At 42.5% G+C, this 16,534-nt stretch overlaps 1 protein-coding gene across 1 annotated transcript in view; it reads right to left on the reverse strand.

The window, feature by feature from the left end:
* LOC150088921 (forkhead box protein P1-like) overlaps positions 1-15,435 on the reverse strand; it is a 405,171-nt gene extending 389,736 nt beyond the window's left edge. The window contains exon 1 of the mRNA XM_090370955.1: positions 15,320-15,435. The gene's annotated coding sequence lies outside the window, so the exon portion shown is untranslated. The remainder of the gene's footprint in view (positions 1-15,319) is intronic.
* Between the last annotated feature and the right edge of the window lie 1,099 nt (positions 15,436-16,534).

Raw genomic sequence — 16,534 nt, forward strand, 5'->3', positions numbered from 1 at the left:
AAGAGAGACACGACAGAAAGAAACAAAGAGAGAAATTGAAAGAGACATGGCAGAAAGAAACAGAAAGAGACAAGACAGAGACAAGACAGACAAAAAGAAACAGGGAAACAAAGAGAAAGAAATAGCCATAGAGAAATGGAAAGAGACAAGACAAACAAAAAAGAAACAGAGAGAAAGAAACAAAGAGAGAAATAGAAAGAGAAACAAGATAGAAAGAGACAGCGAGAGAGAAATGGAAAGAGAAGATAGAAAGAAACAGATAGACAGACAGAAAGAAACAGAGAAAGAAAAGGAGAAAGAGAGAGACAAACAGATAGTCAAAAAAAAACAGAGATAGAAAGTCAGGTAGATAGATAGAAAACAACAGGGAGAGAGACACCGTGGACGTACACTACCATTCAAAAGAATTCGGAACCCCCTGTTTTCATAGTCCATTGAACTTTCCCAGATAAACAAATGACTGGTCCCGGTATATAACGATGATGCATGAGCCATACAAGCAGGTTCTTCTGGTCATGGCACGTGCATCCCAACTGATTTCGTGAGGGATTGTTCTTGTCCGATAATACAATGCCGGCCTGTCGATTGGTGTAATTGCCGACAGCCTATGGCATCCAATGTCTACCATCAGGAGTTTAAGGTGTGTGTGTGTGTGTGTGTGTGTGTGCTAAGGGCCAAAGACTATGAGGAGTTAATACACTGCGCGTATTCTGTCGTTGATCTGCTTGATTGCTGGACGAAAATCCCTTGCAGGCGATAAAACCCTGCAACCCTTGCCTGAGACCGACCAACTGAGTCTCATTGTATACAACGTGGCTCAGTTAGTCGGGACAAACCATGCCAGTTCCTCACATCATTAAAATAGACGGAATTCGAATCCACTGCCCTCCAAAGAGGTATCCGGACGTGTAGAGAGAGGGGGAACGAAAAACCTGAGATACAACATCACAGAAAGGGACCAGAATGGTGGAGATAACTTCTACAAAAGTATCTATCAAATTCCGATTTAAACTTTACTAAACTCTTCGCCTTGACCACACCCAGGCAATTCATTCTAATGATCTACAAGATTTTCCCGAATGTCAACGTTATGAGATCCAATCTTTTGTTAACTACCCAAAATTTAATATTTGTGTCCCTCTGTAGGGTGGGAACAATCAACTTTATAATTGTAAAGGGTGGACCATAAGTCACGAGACATTCTTCTTGATGTGTAACCAAAAACTCAATTGATAAAACATCAATAAAGATTTTACCATAATCCATTTCGAAGATGGACTTCACCCGATATTGAGATTGCGCCCAATTTTAAAATTTCAAAAATTACAGAAGAGTCTTTTGATTACAAAGAAAATCTTTGCCATAACAATGAATTAATCTTTATTTTAAACATCACATGGGGGCGCTATTGATATTGCGAAGAACTTCTGCTTCTTCCTCCTACCCCAGAAGGAGCCTCACTGCTAGCTCACAACTTCTAAGAACGCTACAGGAAATCAGGGTGAAATTGGTAAACAAACACACCACCCACACACTCTCGTTGCAGGGTAAACATTGACAGCTAAATAAGGTGGGTGTCGTGGATTCTGTGGCGTTCTTTTCCTATCCTACGCTCAAACAACCAGCACAGTTACATTCGGGGGAGTGGGGGGAAAGAGCGAGCAATCCTTCCCCAGTAGTATTTACAGAGATCTCATGAGAAACGCTGGCGCCATATTCGAAGGTTCATTTATTTCAAGAAGGATCCCTCTTGTCTGCTCACTAAATCTCTTCTTTCCATTATAAATAAAATGTTTTGTGAAGTCATTGGGACATGTTGTGACATGTTTCATCCTGTTGTATGTTCATGTTTTTTTGTCTTTCTTATAAAATAATTAATCTCATATTTTTTAGAATAGGTTCATAAGGCGTTGTGTAGAGAAAGTTTCTGACTTAAACCAAAAATAAAAAAAACCCTCCTGAACTCCCAAAATTCAGTGTGAAGGTGCTCATGAACAATAAGCCAGCTCACAATGCACTTTCTGTTAGAATGATAACAAAAAAAAAAAAAAAAAAAATCACAGATTGATTATCTAACTTATTCAACAGATTTGGCTCATGCGACTTCTATCTTTTCACTAAATTGTGTGAACTCGGAGAAGGAAAAACATTTTCTAGCATTAACAATGAGTTTTAACAATTTAATTATTAATTCTAACAATTCGAAATTATTGGTTTAATTAATAAATTATTAATAGGTTAATAGATTCAGTTAACCAGAGGGGGGGGCTAAACCCTAGAATCGATCGTTTATTTAGGATTACTAATATTAGAATTTCTAAATATTGAATCGTGATTATCCATTTAAAATAGTAAACACCATCCAAGAGGAGTCTTTCTGTTGCTTTGTGACGTCATCGAACTAGTTTTGGTTGTAGGGGGGGGGGGGAGTGTAACAAAGGAAACATAACGGTGAAGCCAATTTGAGGCATCTTTTGCTCGATGGCAGAGTGCGTGGCTTCCGCACACACCTTGGCCACATCTGGTGTCGGGCCCAATGCAATACACCGTAGCCAATGGGGAGGTGCGAGTTTTCATTCTTAGCTCGCTTTTTGCGCCTTTTCTTTCTTGGCCACCATTGTTGCGTCATCGACAATCATTCAATTCGAGTTCAATGTGTACGCGTGCTGTTTTAAAGTCGTCTGCTATGTTCAAAGGAAATGAACACTTTTAAAAAAGGCGAGCAGCTGCGCGAAGAGTGAGGGCACGAGGCTGGGTTAAGCAAAAACGCGCAAACAATGAAGCACGCGCTCAACAATGGATGGAAAAGCATCGCGCCCTGCCGCTGTAGTCGCGTGGACTCTATTTGGCCGCTTCTAACACGAGGACCTCACGTGCTAACCGTTTTCTGCCACCAAGTGTTCTGTTGGCAGCTTTTATTTAATTTGCTTTTCGACGTTACTGACAGGTGAGGGTTACAGATCGCCACGCGCAGCTTCCTGGAAACGGAGACGGACAGACGGACGGCGGGGGGGGGTGGCGACGGAAGGTTTAGTGCCGAACGGGGATTCGCTGGCCGCGCACCACTAGCAGGCAGGCAGGCATCCCATCGGAGCGGGGAGGTGGGCGAGAAAAAAAGTTGCCGGCCGCGATGTATGCAAATAGACGAATCGGTGACTCACGGACGGACGCTGTTTGTTTTCGGCAGAGCAGTTTGCATAGGTGTCTCGGGACAAGCGGATCCCCGCGTGCTCAAACAGATCAGCGCGCGCTGTTTGCCCAAGCGCGGCAACTGTGTGTACTTCGCTGCATTCCACCGTGTCTGCTAATTGCGAGGGTGTTTGCTCGATCGGGGAATCAGTCCGAACCCGAGTGCTGCTCTCGATCTGTCCGAACCTGTGGCCACTCCTCCCCATCCTCATTCGACCTCTCTTTGTTCGTGCGCTTCTTCTGGACCCCCTCCCCTCTCTCTCTCTCTCTCCGGTTTTTCTTGCATTTCCTTCTTCATTTCATGTTTCCCATTCGTTCTCTTTGCTTCCTCACAATTTGCAACTGAATCTATTTCTTCTTCATTCAACCAATCCCTCATAACATTTCTCTTCATCAACGTTTTCTGTATCATTTCTCAGCTTCTCCTACATTCTGTCTCTCCCTTTCTTTCTTTCTCTCTCAATGTACAACTTCCGTGTTATTTCTCTTTCTCCATTCCATTCTTCACTTTCGTTTCCTTTCCTTCCCTTCTTTCCGTCTTCTTCTTCTTCTTCTCTCTCTCTCGCCATCTTTCTATTTCTCGCCTTTCTTTTCTCTTCCGTTCATTTCTACGTTTATCTTTCTCATTTTGATTTCTCTCTCTTTCTTTCTCTGATTATCTCTTTCTCTTTCTAATATTTCTTTGATTTCTATTTCTCCATCTTTCTTTCCATTTCCATCTGTCATTTTCTCTCTCTTTCCGTCCATTTCTATTTTTCTTTCTCTCAACTTCATCGAATTCTATTTTTCTTTTCTATCTCTCTCTCTGTTTCTATCCATTTCATTTTCTGTCTCTTTCTCCATTTCATTTTCTCTCCATCTATTATTTCTCTTCTTTCTCATCCTCATTTTTAGTTTTTTCTTTTTTTTCCCTCTCTCTCTCTATTTCTTTCTTTCCGTGTCTACCTCATTCTCTGTCCATTTCTATTTTTGTATCTTTCCCTTATTTTCTGTGTGTCAACTGTATTTTCTCTTTCTCTCTATTTTTTCTTTACGTATCTACCTTGTTCTCTTTCTCTTTATATAAAATATATATTCTCTCTCTTTCTGTGTCTACCTCATTCTCTCTCTCTTCTACATATCTATTTTTTTATCTTTCCGCGTCTATCTCACTCTTTTTCTTTCTGTCTTTCTCTCTGTTTTCTTTCTTTCCTTGTCTACCTCAATCTTTTCCTCTCTCTTTCTGTTTTCTTTCTTTCCCTGTCAACCTTGTTTTCTCTCTTTCTTGGTTTTTCTTTAAGTATCTACCTCGTTCTTTCTCTCTCTGTATATCTATTTTTCTATCTGTTGTCTCTGTCTCTCTTTCTTTCTACAGGGTGTTCCATAAGTCGCAGGACGTTGTCTGTTATCCTGTTGTTTCAGGTAATATGAGAGATTACAGTCCATTTACCTCATTCTCTCTCTCTATTTTTAATCTTTCTGCGTCTATCTCACTCTCTTTCTTTCTCTCTGTTTTCTATCTTTCCTTGTCTACCTCAATCTTTCCCTCTCTCATTTACGGTGGAAGAAAGGCTCACAGGAGTGGTACCACCAGAGGACATGCACGAAGCATGCAGAGAAAGTGCAAGAAGACTTCGAAGAGAGATCTGCAAAGCCAGCGCTGTACAAATCGAATCTTTGTCGTTGGCAAAGAAGACAATTCACGCTGGAAGCGTACTGGACGCCAACTTCAGCGGACGCCCGAAAATGCAAAATATTCAAAAATATGATTCTAAAAACGGCTTGCAGAGTTGGGTGTTTGGCAAACATCATCATTATGTTCCCAAAGAAACACTACCTTCGAATAACAGCGAGTGTCATTTGGGAATTATCGGATCACGAAAGGAGACTGACGGCTTGGGACACACTGCTGAAGCATTTTGGTACCGTTCGTGAAAGACCATCTCCATGCAATGCTTACTTTTCGAGTAATGACAATCCACTATGTGGAAGAAATGCTTCACCATCAACCACACGTTGTGGTTTGGATGGGATTGTCTGCCCACCACCTCAGCGGCCCTTACTGTTTTCACGGTCAACCAGCAGTCTGAACACGCTGGAACGTTACTTCGTACCAGATCTTGAGAGACGTGGACTGGCCCATGAAATTTACTTTCAGCAGGAGTTGGGGGGGGGGGGGGAGCTGCAGTTCGAAATTCTCTCAACCAAATTGTCCCTGACCATTGGGTTGGCAGGTCTTCGGCAACATTCTGTGGCCAGCGTGCAGTCCCAACCCGACCACCCTTTCGGGGAGTACGTCAAAGCTGAGGCTGCGGAACATCGTGTGGCATCTGTTTAACTGAAACAACGAATTGAGGATGCGTTTGCAACGATAACACAAAGGACGTTGCGTCCGTTTGCATATCGGTTGTGGAGAAGGATTACATCTTGCCACGACAACGGCAGACGTCATACCGATGCACGTGATGCTCAAAGCAGATGACATTGCTGTAATGAATCACGATTTGAAGAAGTGCATAGCAGGAGGGTGTGTATTTTGTGCAGCGTCCTGGGACTTACCAAACACCCTGTATTTTCTTTCTTCCCTTGTATACCTCATTCTTTCTCTCCATTTCTATTTTTCTTTCTTTCAGTGTCAACCTCATTTTTTCTCCTTCTCTCTATTCTTCCTTTACATGGTTACCTTATTCTCTCTCTCTCTCTGTACATCTGTTTTTCTTTCTTTCCATGTCTACCTCTTTCTTTCTCTTTTATCTATCGTTCTTTCTCTGTATATCTATTTTCTTTTCTTTCTCTGTCTACCTCATTCTCCTTCTCTCTCTTCGTTTCTATTTCGATTTTCTTTCTTTCAATGTCAATGTCATTCTGTCTATTTCTATATTCCTCTCATTCACTCGCGCTCTCTCTCTCTCTCTCTCTCTCTCTCTCTCTCTATTTTCTTTTCTTTCTTTCTTTTCCTGTCTTCCTCACTCTCCCTTTATTTCTATTTCCTTTCTTTCCGTGTCTACTTCAATCTCTCTATTTCTGTTTTCTTTCTTTCGATGCCTACCTCATCCTTTCTCTTTTATCTGTTTTTATCTTTCATTCCGTGTCTATCTCTCTCTCTCTCTCTCTCTCTCTGTGTTTTCTTTCTTTCCATGTCTAATTCACTCTCTCTATTTTCATTTTCTTTCATTCAGTGTCTACCTCACAGTCTTTCTCTCTTTCATTTTATTTCTATTTTCTTTCTTTCAGTGTCTACTTCAATCTCTCTATTTCTATTTTCTTTCTCTCCATGCCTACCTCGTTCTTTCTCTTTTATCTGTTTCTCTTTCATTCCGTGTCTGTCTCTCTCTTCCTCTCTCTCTGTTTTCTTTCTTTCCATGTCTAATTCACTCTCTCTATTTTCATTTTCTTTCATTCAGTGTCTACCTCACAATCTTTCTCTCTTTCATTTTATTTCTATTTTCTTTCTTTCAGTGTCTATCTGATTCTCTGTCTGCATATTACTCGTACCGTTTCGGACTTTTGTCTCTCGTTCTGTCTATCTCTCTGTGCGCATGCGCGTTTACTGCGCTGCGGGTTCTTAGACGAGTGCCCTTGTTCGGAGGTTGCGATGACGCCACAACTCGGAAGCGTGCCATTTAAAAAAAAAAAAAAAAAAAACTTCTTCCACTGTCGCATTGTGTTGTGCGATTTTAATAGAATCAGTTCCTTTCATCCGACTAATCGTTTTATGAACGCGCCGATCTGATTGCCGTTGCTGCGGAGTATTAAGAACGAACCCGAACCTCTCATTTCGTTTATTATCTTCGTTGCAAGCAGCAAAGACGAAATGTGAACTGGCAGAAAAGACGGCCGCAAGTGCGCTTCAGAATACATGCATATTAATTTGTGTTAATCCGCGGATACTTGTGTCCCTCTTTCGTCTGCAACATTCAATGAATTGCGTCCGCAAATCCGGATTTCATGCTTATCTAAACATCGTCTAAGAAGCGAAATTATTTCCCAATTTTATTGCTCATCTGTGCGTCTCAATGCGCGTCCAAAACGTTAAAAATTAACTTCTAATTATTCCGATATCCTGCCTTATTTCACCCACCAGGAAGCGCTGCTGCCAACAATCGAACTCGAAGTACATTTCTGGTGACGTATTTTTAATGCTCGCAGCCGATTGCCTACAAACATGTCGATTTCGCAGTAATTGACCAATTTTTCGATTGCACAAACTGATCAGTTGTCAGTGAATTGTAATTCGTCTGCTTTGTTATTTCGTCTCTTTTATATACACTACCGTGGCAAATTATTGTTATCCCACTTTTCCATGTATATATAGATGCAAAAATATACGTTTAACAATCTAAATGGTCGAAACCATTGAAATCTAGGGAAGTAAGGGTAAGTCAATGTGTTATAAATTTTTATCATTCCAACTCAGAGATAGAACATGCCTTTAGTAAATTGCATCTGTCGGCTTTGGGTTTCCCCACCAGTAAACACGATCAAATATCTCCATTATTTTCCATTTCCTCTATCTCTTCTTGAAACGCTTCCTCCTCATCTCATCAATGCTTGGAGGGTGTGTGACCGCGTTGCTGACGGATATGACGTGTGAACTTTCACTCTTCGTCTCTGTTGTCGCAGTTAGTCCTAATTGTTCGACACACACATTACCTGTATTGGGGAGGCACGCAGTCTTTCACCACCCTCCCCTCTAAAACCCTTTCATTACTTTAATTACGGCGGCGATGCCAGCGTTCATTGTGCGCCGTTATCAGCAACGGGACGCGACATTTCTCCCTCTGTTCGTCTGCCGTAGAGAAAGACACATCTCCAGAACTCTATCTGTTTGCTCTACGCTACCCTTTTCCTAATCATTGTATTAGGAGCGCGTGCTACTCCTAGATCCCTGTCAGCACTAGCAAGGAAACCACGTGGCTGCAGCCCGAAAGCCAAGGTCACGTTTCGAGACGCGGTAGGGCGCTCACCGTTAACTTACCAATCTCTCCCATAGCAACCGCGAGCAAAGAATTCTCTGTCGTCTGCTCGGGTTCCTGCACATTTCTCCAGCCACGTGGGGGCTAAGCACGTGCTCGCTTTTAAACGTCGTGACAATTTCTGTTTCTATCCCATTTTCACACGCGTTTCTATGTTTCAGCTACATAAAAGAGGCTCTATGGGGATGTCCGTTTGTTCTCATGTCCGAGCTAAGCACAACTACAAATAATGAAAAATAATATAAACCAGAGGGCGCTGTTCAGATACCGCGGTGGTTACTGAAATTATCTAATACTTTGATAGCTGTAATCAGAATCATGTAACAGACAAACAACTGTGGGCGAACGCGATGTTTACCGGGTAAAGTAAGCAGATGTTTTGTTTCTTTATCTCTGTAAAATGCCTATCGACAATAGTACGTGTTATGAAATCGTTTGCGCGTTAATAAAATATGTTAACGATCATGTAATGATCGTTTGGAACAGCTTTTTTTTGTGTTTGTTTGTAAAGTGAGAACTCGTGCTTGGCTGTTTCTTTTGACATACTAAGCGCGTGTGATGTTTATTTCAAAGAATTAAAAATGCTCGTGAGATGTCTATTTCAAACAATTAAAAATGCTTGTGCTCATACCTGTTTCTTCTGACATACTAAACGCGTGCGGTGTCTATATCAAACAATTAAAAATGCTCGTGCTCTCATATCTGTTTTTTCTGACATACTAAGCACGTGCGATGTCTATTTCAAACAATTAAAATGCTCGTGGTTGTCTGTTTTAAAGAATTAAAATGCTCGTGAGATGACCATTTCAAAGAATTAAAATGCTCGTGCTGGTGTTTTTTCTTCTGACATAGTAAGCGTGTGCGATGTTTATTTCAAAATAAAAATGCTCGTGCTCATATCTGTTTCTTCTGACGTATAAGCGCGTGCGATGTCTATTTCAAACAATTAAAATGCTCGTGGATGTCTGTTTTAAAGAATTAAAATGCTCGTGCTTATTTCTGTTTCTTCTAACATACTAAGCGCGTGCGATGTCTATTTCAAACAATTAAAATGCTCATGGATGTCTGTTTTAAAGAATTAAAATGCTCGTGAGATGTCTATTTCAAAATATTAAAATGCTCGTGTTCATGTCTGTTTTTTCTGACATACTAAGCTCATGCTTATGTCTATTTCAAATAATTAAAATTCTCATGAAATGTCTATTTCAAACAATTAAAATGCTCGTGCTCATGCCTGTTTCTTCTAACATACTAAGCGCGTGCGATGTCTATTTTAAACAATTAAAATTCTCGTGAAATATTTATTTCAAAGAATTAAAATGCTCGTGTTCATATCTTTTCTTTTGACTAAGCGCGTGCGATGGCTGTTTCTTGTAACTTAGCGCGTGCGATGTCTATTTCAAAGGATTAAAGTGCTCTTGAAAATGTCGGTTTTCACGAGATCGGCACGCGTTGACATTGTTAGCCGTTCGTTTGGTGCAATCGGACGCCATTTTTTTTTTTTTAATGCGCGCAATTTTTAGTGACAGAGCGATCAATATTTTGTTTTAATTAAGCAAATTACTGAACTGTGCTATATAAAAGAGAACATTAATAATTTAAACAGTCAGGCAATTAATCTAAATTAGCAACTAACAGGTCGTTAGTAACAATGCACGTAGAAAATCTTTCGTCGTGTAACTTGATCAAAAGTACAATAAAAAATACAAAAACTCGGTACGCACTTCCTTGGCAGCACTATCCAGTTGCCCACCTGTCTGTTTATAAATCGTCGCAACAATTACATTCCGTATTCCCCCCCACCCACCATTCGGTTGTCATGACAACCAGCTCGCGACGCGTACACAAATAAACACGATAATGGCGTCTTACTATCAACAAAATTAAGAACCGCTGTTCCTACGAGCTTACATGCCAACTTCTGCATATATACACAGATAGCAGACGCCAATATTTGCGTTTGCCCCTTTTCGATTTGCGCCGATCACGCGATACAATAAATGCATCCGGGTAATTTTATATTCGAAAGCCAAAGGGGGGAAAGTAGAGGGAGGGAGCGATTTCAGTATTAGGATATAAATATCGCGTCGGTGGGTTAGTCACCCTTTCGAATCGTGAAATGTACAAATTTCCCGGCTAATGTTGCAACATGGGTATTTTCGTCCCCCCACCCCCCAACTTCCCCCGCCTCAAGTAACAGAAGATGAAGAGAGAATGCGTAATTGTAATGTACAAATTTTAAAAATCGATAATGTTTTTGGCAATTTTAATGTGGCGTATTGAAAGAAAGTGAGAGAAACGGACATGCGCAGATTAATCATTTTATTATTGTGGTCCGGGAGGAAAGTAATTATCGTTAACTAGTGCTAAGCTTCCTTCCTCTCTCTCTTTCTCTCTCAATCCTCGTGCTACATCTTTGGTGCTCTCTGGAGACAATTTTGGGATGACTGGAGCGGTTGGCTTTGTTCCGGTTGCACGTAGGGTTGAAGAGCGTCCGTGGGCATTGTCGGGGAGAGGAGAAGTGCCGCGCGTGACGCGTAAGGATGGTCATTTTCTCCGTCACTCTCAGGTTGTCATGGTTGCCCTCTCCTCCCCCCACGGTGAATGCACGAGAGGTCATGAGGAGGGGAGGGGAGGGATGGCTGAGGGTTGTTTCTGACGTACGCGCAGTAGTTAGTTACTTTGCGATGTGAATGTGGGTAGGTGTGGGGGGGAGGGAGGGTCAATATTCAAATTATGTTCTGTCTGTACAGTTACAAGATTTGAACAAATTACATGCACACACTAATAATGTTACATCTAAAAATATAAGACTTTTTCTTTGTGTAAAAACTTAGTACTTTCTCAGGTGGGTTAAGAAAATGTTCTCGGGGTCACTAGCTGACCCGCGGGTCACGGGTTGGTGACCACTGCAGTTTAGTAGAACGAGCTTCGATGTGTTTTTTAATCGATGATTGGATGAAAGTGAATGCAACCGATTTTAAAAATTTCTGGGAAATGATCACTCCCATCTGCATAGAAAGCAGAGAGAGAATGAAAGGTAGACGACAGAGAAGAAGAAAAGGGGAAAGAGAGAAGAAGGAAAGTGAGAAAAGAAAACGAAAGAGAGAAAAGGGATGAAAGATAGAGGACTGAAAGACAGAAATGAGAGAAAAAAAGTAAAGATACGAGAGATAAAAGGATAGCGAGAAGAAAACAGAAGAATGAAAGAGAGAAGGAGAAAAAAAAAAAGAAGCTAGAAGGAGAGGAATGAGAGACGAGAGAGTAAAGGAGAAAAAGTGAAAGAGAGTAGAATGAAAGTGAGATGGACAAGAAAAAGCAAGAGAAAAAAGGGATGAAAGAGAGAAAAATGAAAGACTAAAGAGAAAGAAAAAAATGAAAAGAACCGAGAAAATAAGAGACAGTAAAAGGGAAAAAGAATGAAAGAGAGGAGAGATAAAAGGATAGCGAGAGAAAAAAGAGAATGAACGAGAGAAAGAGAAAAATGAAAGGTAGAAAGAGAAGAATAAGAGGAAAGAGAGAAAAGGAGAAAAAGTGAAGAATGAAAGAGAAACGGACAAGAAAGAGCAAGAGAGAAAAATGAAAGCGAAACAAGAGGTGAAAGGGTAGAGAGAGAGAGAAAGTGAGAGAATGAAAAAGAGAAAGGGAAAAGAAAACGGATAGAGAGAGAAAGAGAGAGAGAGGGAAATGAAAGACGGAAAAAATGAAAGAGAGACAAGGATAAAATGGTAGAGAGTGAAAGAAGAATGGAAGAGAAATAATGAAAGCGAGAAAGAGAAAAGAAAAGGACAAGGAAAGGAAAGAGAGACAAGAGATGAGAGGGAGTGAAAGTAAGGGAAGGATGAAAGTGAGAAAAAGAGAGGGAAAAGAAAACGACAGAGAGAGAGAGAGAGAGAGAGAGAGAGAGAGAGAGAGAGAGAGAGAGGGGGAGAAATGAAAGACAGAAAGAGAGAAAGAAAGTGAAGAGAATAGAAAAGTAAAAGAGAGAAGAGAATGAGGAGAGAGGAATGAAAGACTGAGAAGAGAGAAACAGATTAAAAAATGAAAGATAGAGAAGAGACAGCGAGAGAGAGAGAGAGAGAGAGAGAGAGAAGAATGAACGAGCGAAAAAGGAAAAGAGAGAAAAGAATGAAGGAGAGAGAGAAAATTTTAGAAAACTAAGTCGAAGATAAAGACAGGTGGGGGAATAAAGAGAAAACGAAAGTAATAATGAGAGAGATGGATAGTGGCCATAAGAGAGAAAAACGAGAGCAGCAATAGGAGAAAAAGACGGATGTTCTCCTGCATTCGCCTTCTCTCTCCTCTTGCGTTGATGTGCACATTAAGGCATTCCTTTGTCCCCTAAACATAAGCGGGCCGCCCCTCAGGGCGCCTCAACCACTCACTCCCTCCTCACCGGACATTGCAGTTCCCGCCACCTCGAAGAAGAACTGCGTTTGCCTACGGTCCAACGGAAACGGAGAGAAACTTTCGTGTGAGCCGACGCGAGAGAAGAGAAGAGAAGAGAAGAGAAGAAGGTGCTGCTCATTAGGAGATCGGCAAGAGTGAGCGAAAGTTGCCTCTGAATCGTGAACTGCGTCGTATTCCGACGAGCGTGTCATCCAGAAAACGCGTGCAAAGTGCGATGATGCGATTTGTAGTTTGGCGAACGGAAGTTGCGGATGGGGTGGTCGGCGATGGACGAGCAACCCGTTCGACGAATAATTAAACTCTTCGGATGACGCCCTCGCACACAAGGACCAAGTTTCAGAAAACTCCACCTGGTGGTGGTTGTGCGCACACCCTCGCAAAACGGAAAGACCACATGCGGGAACAGAAGGGGGGTCATCTTCATCGGCACTTCTTCACCCCACAGCTGTCCATCCACCACTCTCCGTCTATCTTTCTCTCTCTCTCGCGCGCTGTGGCGGTTTACATATCCATTTATCTTTCTCTTGTTGCCTCTCTTTCCATCTGTCTATCACTTCCCATTTATATTGCCCACCCCCGTTATCTTCTTTTTAAACCGTGTTATTCACTGTTTACTTCTCTCTCTCTCTCTTTACAGGATATCATTCCTCTCTTCCATCTACCTTTCCTCCCGCCTTAACGCAATAAATAAATAATTTTTCCGTGTATATGCCGGGACATATACAAGAACATTACCATATTTAGCAGTTACGTGCCTCGATGAAAGGTCAGTTGAAAGTACTGTGCTTGAACCACATCACTCGTTTTTTCTCTCGCTCTCCCAGCCCATCTTCATGTGTGTTTTAATACTTGTCTGTCCGTCTTCCATCTTTCTCACACGTCTCTCAATCTTTCTTTCTCTTTTTCTATCTTCCTTCTTTTACTTGTCTCAAACTGTCTCTCCCAGTCTGCCTGTGTGCTGTCTAACTGTCTATCTATTCCTTTCATCTGTCTCCATTTTGTTCTCTGTCTTAATCTTTCTCTCTCTCTATCTGTTATTTTTCCCTAACTGTCTTTCTGTTTCTGTCACTTTGTGTATTAAATTTGCCTCTCTCTCTCTTCCATCTTTTTATTTGTCTCTCTCTCTCTCAATATTTGCCTCTCTGCCTTCCATCTTTCTCATTCTGTCTCTATATCACGTACTTAATCTTTCTCTATCTATCTAACTATCTACTGTCTTTTCCTTCTCTTAATTTGTCTCTCCCTATATTTCTGTTTCTGTTTTTCGCTCTCCATTTTGCCTCTCTCTCTCTGCCTTTCTATCTATTCCCCTGTGTTTTGTTCTTTGTTTCAATCTGTTGTTTTCTCTCTCTCTCTCTCTCTCCTGTTTATGTCTCTCTTTGTATGTATTAATATTTGTCCCTCTTCCATCTTTCTCTCTCCCTCTCTCTTAAAAAAGTACTTTCTCTGAATCTTTGACTACTTTCTTTCTTTTTGTCTTAAAATTTGTCATCCACCACTTTTTGTTTCTGTCTTCTTGTTTCTCTCTCTCTCTCTCTCCATCTGTCTTTCATCTTGCTCTTTGTCACTTAATATTTCTATCTCTACTTGTCTATCTTGTTCTTTGTTCCAACATTTAATCTCTCTCTCCCGTTCTGTTTTTCTCTCTGTTTTCCATCTTTTCTTTGTCTCTCTATCTCACTAATTATATTCATGATTATGTTTCCATTTATGCTCTCTCTCTCTCTCTTTAAATATATTTTTGTTTCTATCTTTTCTGTTTTTCTCTATCTATCTTCTTATTTCTTATATGTATATAGCGTTTGCTTCTCTCTCTCTCTCTATTCTGATAAAGTCTACCAAATAGACAGAGAGAGAAAGCGTAGGCAGCAGATGCTTGATGGGAGAACAGAACCAATCGTTTGTTCTTCTAAAATGAACATTTTTTTCAAATAAGCAGGTTTTTAAAAGGTATTTTAGAATTTTTTAAGGGATGCCTAAGTGGGAGGACGAAGACCCTGCTGGGAGGGATGAGAGGGGGGAGGAAGAAGAGGGGATATACGAGTGTGAAATCTCAGCTCGTGCGATCCACCTCTTCCGGCTTTCCTTGCAACGCGTACAGTGAAGAGGCCTCTTCCCCCCCTCAAAAACAACCGCGTCTGGGGAGACGGGGAATACAACCGACCGAGGGGGGGGGAGGAGACGTTTATTTGGTCGTCGACCACACGAGGCCGAAGAACAGAACGGTGACGTAACAACGTTGCCCTCAGCAAAGCAAACCCCTGACAAAGGGACCGCGGTGTCCTCGAAAGATGCGCAGGGAGCGCTCCATTGTTGCACGTGGGTTTCCCCCCCCTTCTTCAGGCGAGGCTTAGGTTAGGGACCGGCGGATTCATTGACGCAATCCAATAGGCGAGGTCAGCAACCTTGCGTCCGTATGGCCCACTCCCGAAACCCCCCTCCCGACACGAGACAGCCGTCCGTCCGCGGTCTCTTTGTCGCACCCCGCAACATCCCCGAGCTGCCCGTCAGATGTCCGAGAGGCGGCGAGTGCTGCCGTAAAGTGTTCCCCACGCGCACACACCTACACCGACACCCGCAGCCACCTTCTCGCCATCTCGACGGCGCGCGTGCAATATTCGTCCGAAGCGGGACTCTCCGCACATTTTTTACCTCCGAAACTCCGTGCGTGTTCGCCGGAGTGACGAAGTTTTCGCCAACCTTTCACCAGCCGCTGCGAGACACCATTTGTACGGACAAGTGCGAAAGAGAGGTCGAACACTTACCTTTCCGTAGCGTAGGTCCGACACGGGCGACGAAGGTCATAAAAAATCCTCCAAAGTTCAGTCTCGAAGCGAATTCAAGGTTAGAAGTAGTCACACTGCACCAGCGGCGGAACTCCACCGCTCACAGCACTTCGCTCGGCGTTGACGAATCGGCCTTGAAACGCTACACTAGTCGATGTATAATACGCGACTCGTGTAAACACAAATATATCCCTCCGCACGTCCGTTCATCCGCCACTGCTCGGCGGCAGCAGATAATCCGTCGAAAGTGTTCTCCACGCGATCGGCACGGACGTCCGGACCCCCTAAGCATCGGGGAGCGAAACCGAAGCGGTTCTTGGACGGACTACTTGTCTTCGCGGAGGACGGCGTGTTTTCGGAAGGCGGTGAGCAGCACGTTGATGACGTCATCGTCACCTGTGAGTAAACTAGTGAGCGATGAATTTGGGTCAGCTTGCGAGTGCAAGCGTGGCGACAAGAACGCGATTTGATAACCTTTAACCCCTTGCCGTAATGTAGCCCTGCCTGTTCGCATCGCTTGTCTTACATAACAAAACCTTCCGCCAGTAGCGACTGCCAGTACACACAACGCCTGGCGTACACACGACTCGCCTCGCTCATGGACGCCACCAAACCACGTGCTTAACACCAACACCGACTGGGCCCAGAAGGCAGCTCGCGGCACTAGGGGGTGCGCTCCAACTGTCCCTTATTATGTAGATGCATGCAAATGACCCGACGCCTGTCACGTCGTTTGGCAAGGACAGGCAGAAGAAAGAAACGCCAAGGAACATCGAAGTGAATTTATAGACGGCGCCACCGACTCTAAACAATCGTGCGTTTGTTTACGAGGGGGTTATATCCAAGGGGGATTAACCCCCTTTTCGATAAGGGACAATTTGTTTAATAATTATTGCTTTCCATAATACCATTAAAATTCTAAGCACACGCGTTCTCTCTCATTGGTCAAAATGTTTCGAAATTCAAAATATTTCGACCAATGAGGGGACAAAACGTTCCCCCATATTTTTATGACCTTTATCTAAGATAGTTTCGCGATAGCTCAGTTTCCCATTTTTGTCTCAACTTGGCGGTAAGTTTAAGTTCGTTGACCTCATTTGTTCGTTGTCTGCGCCCCACACCCCACTACACAAATACCACACTTCTAAGGGAGAACCCAAGGGGGGGTCTGTTTTGTTACGTAACTTATGACAG

The sequence above is a fragment of the Mastigoproctus giganteus genome, chromosome 3, assembly GCF_048544385.1.
Source record: "Mastigoproctus giganteus isolate SK-2022 chromosome 3, ASM4854438v1, whole genome shotgun sequence".
Classification (NCBI taxonomy): domain Eukaryota; kingdom Metazoa; phylum Arthropoda; class Arachnida; order Uropygi; family Thelyphonidae; genus Mastigoproctus; species Mastigoproctus giganteus.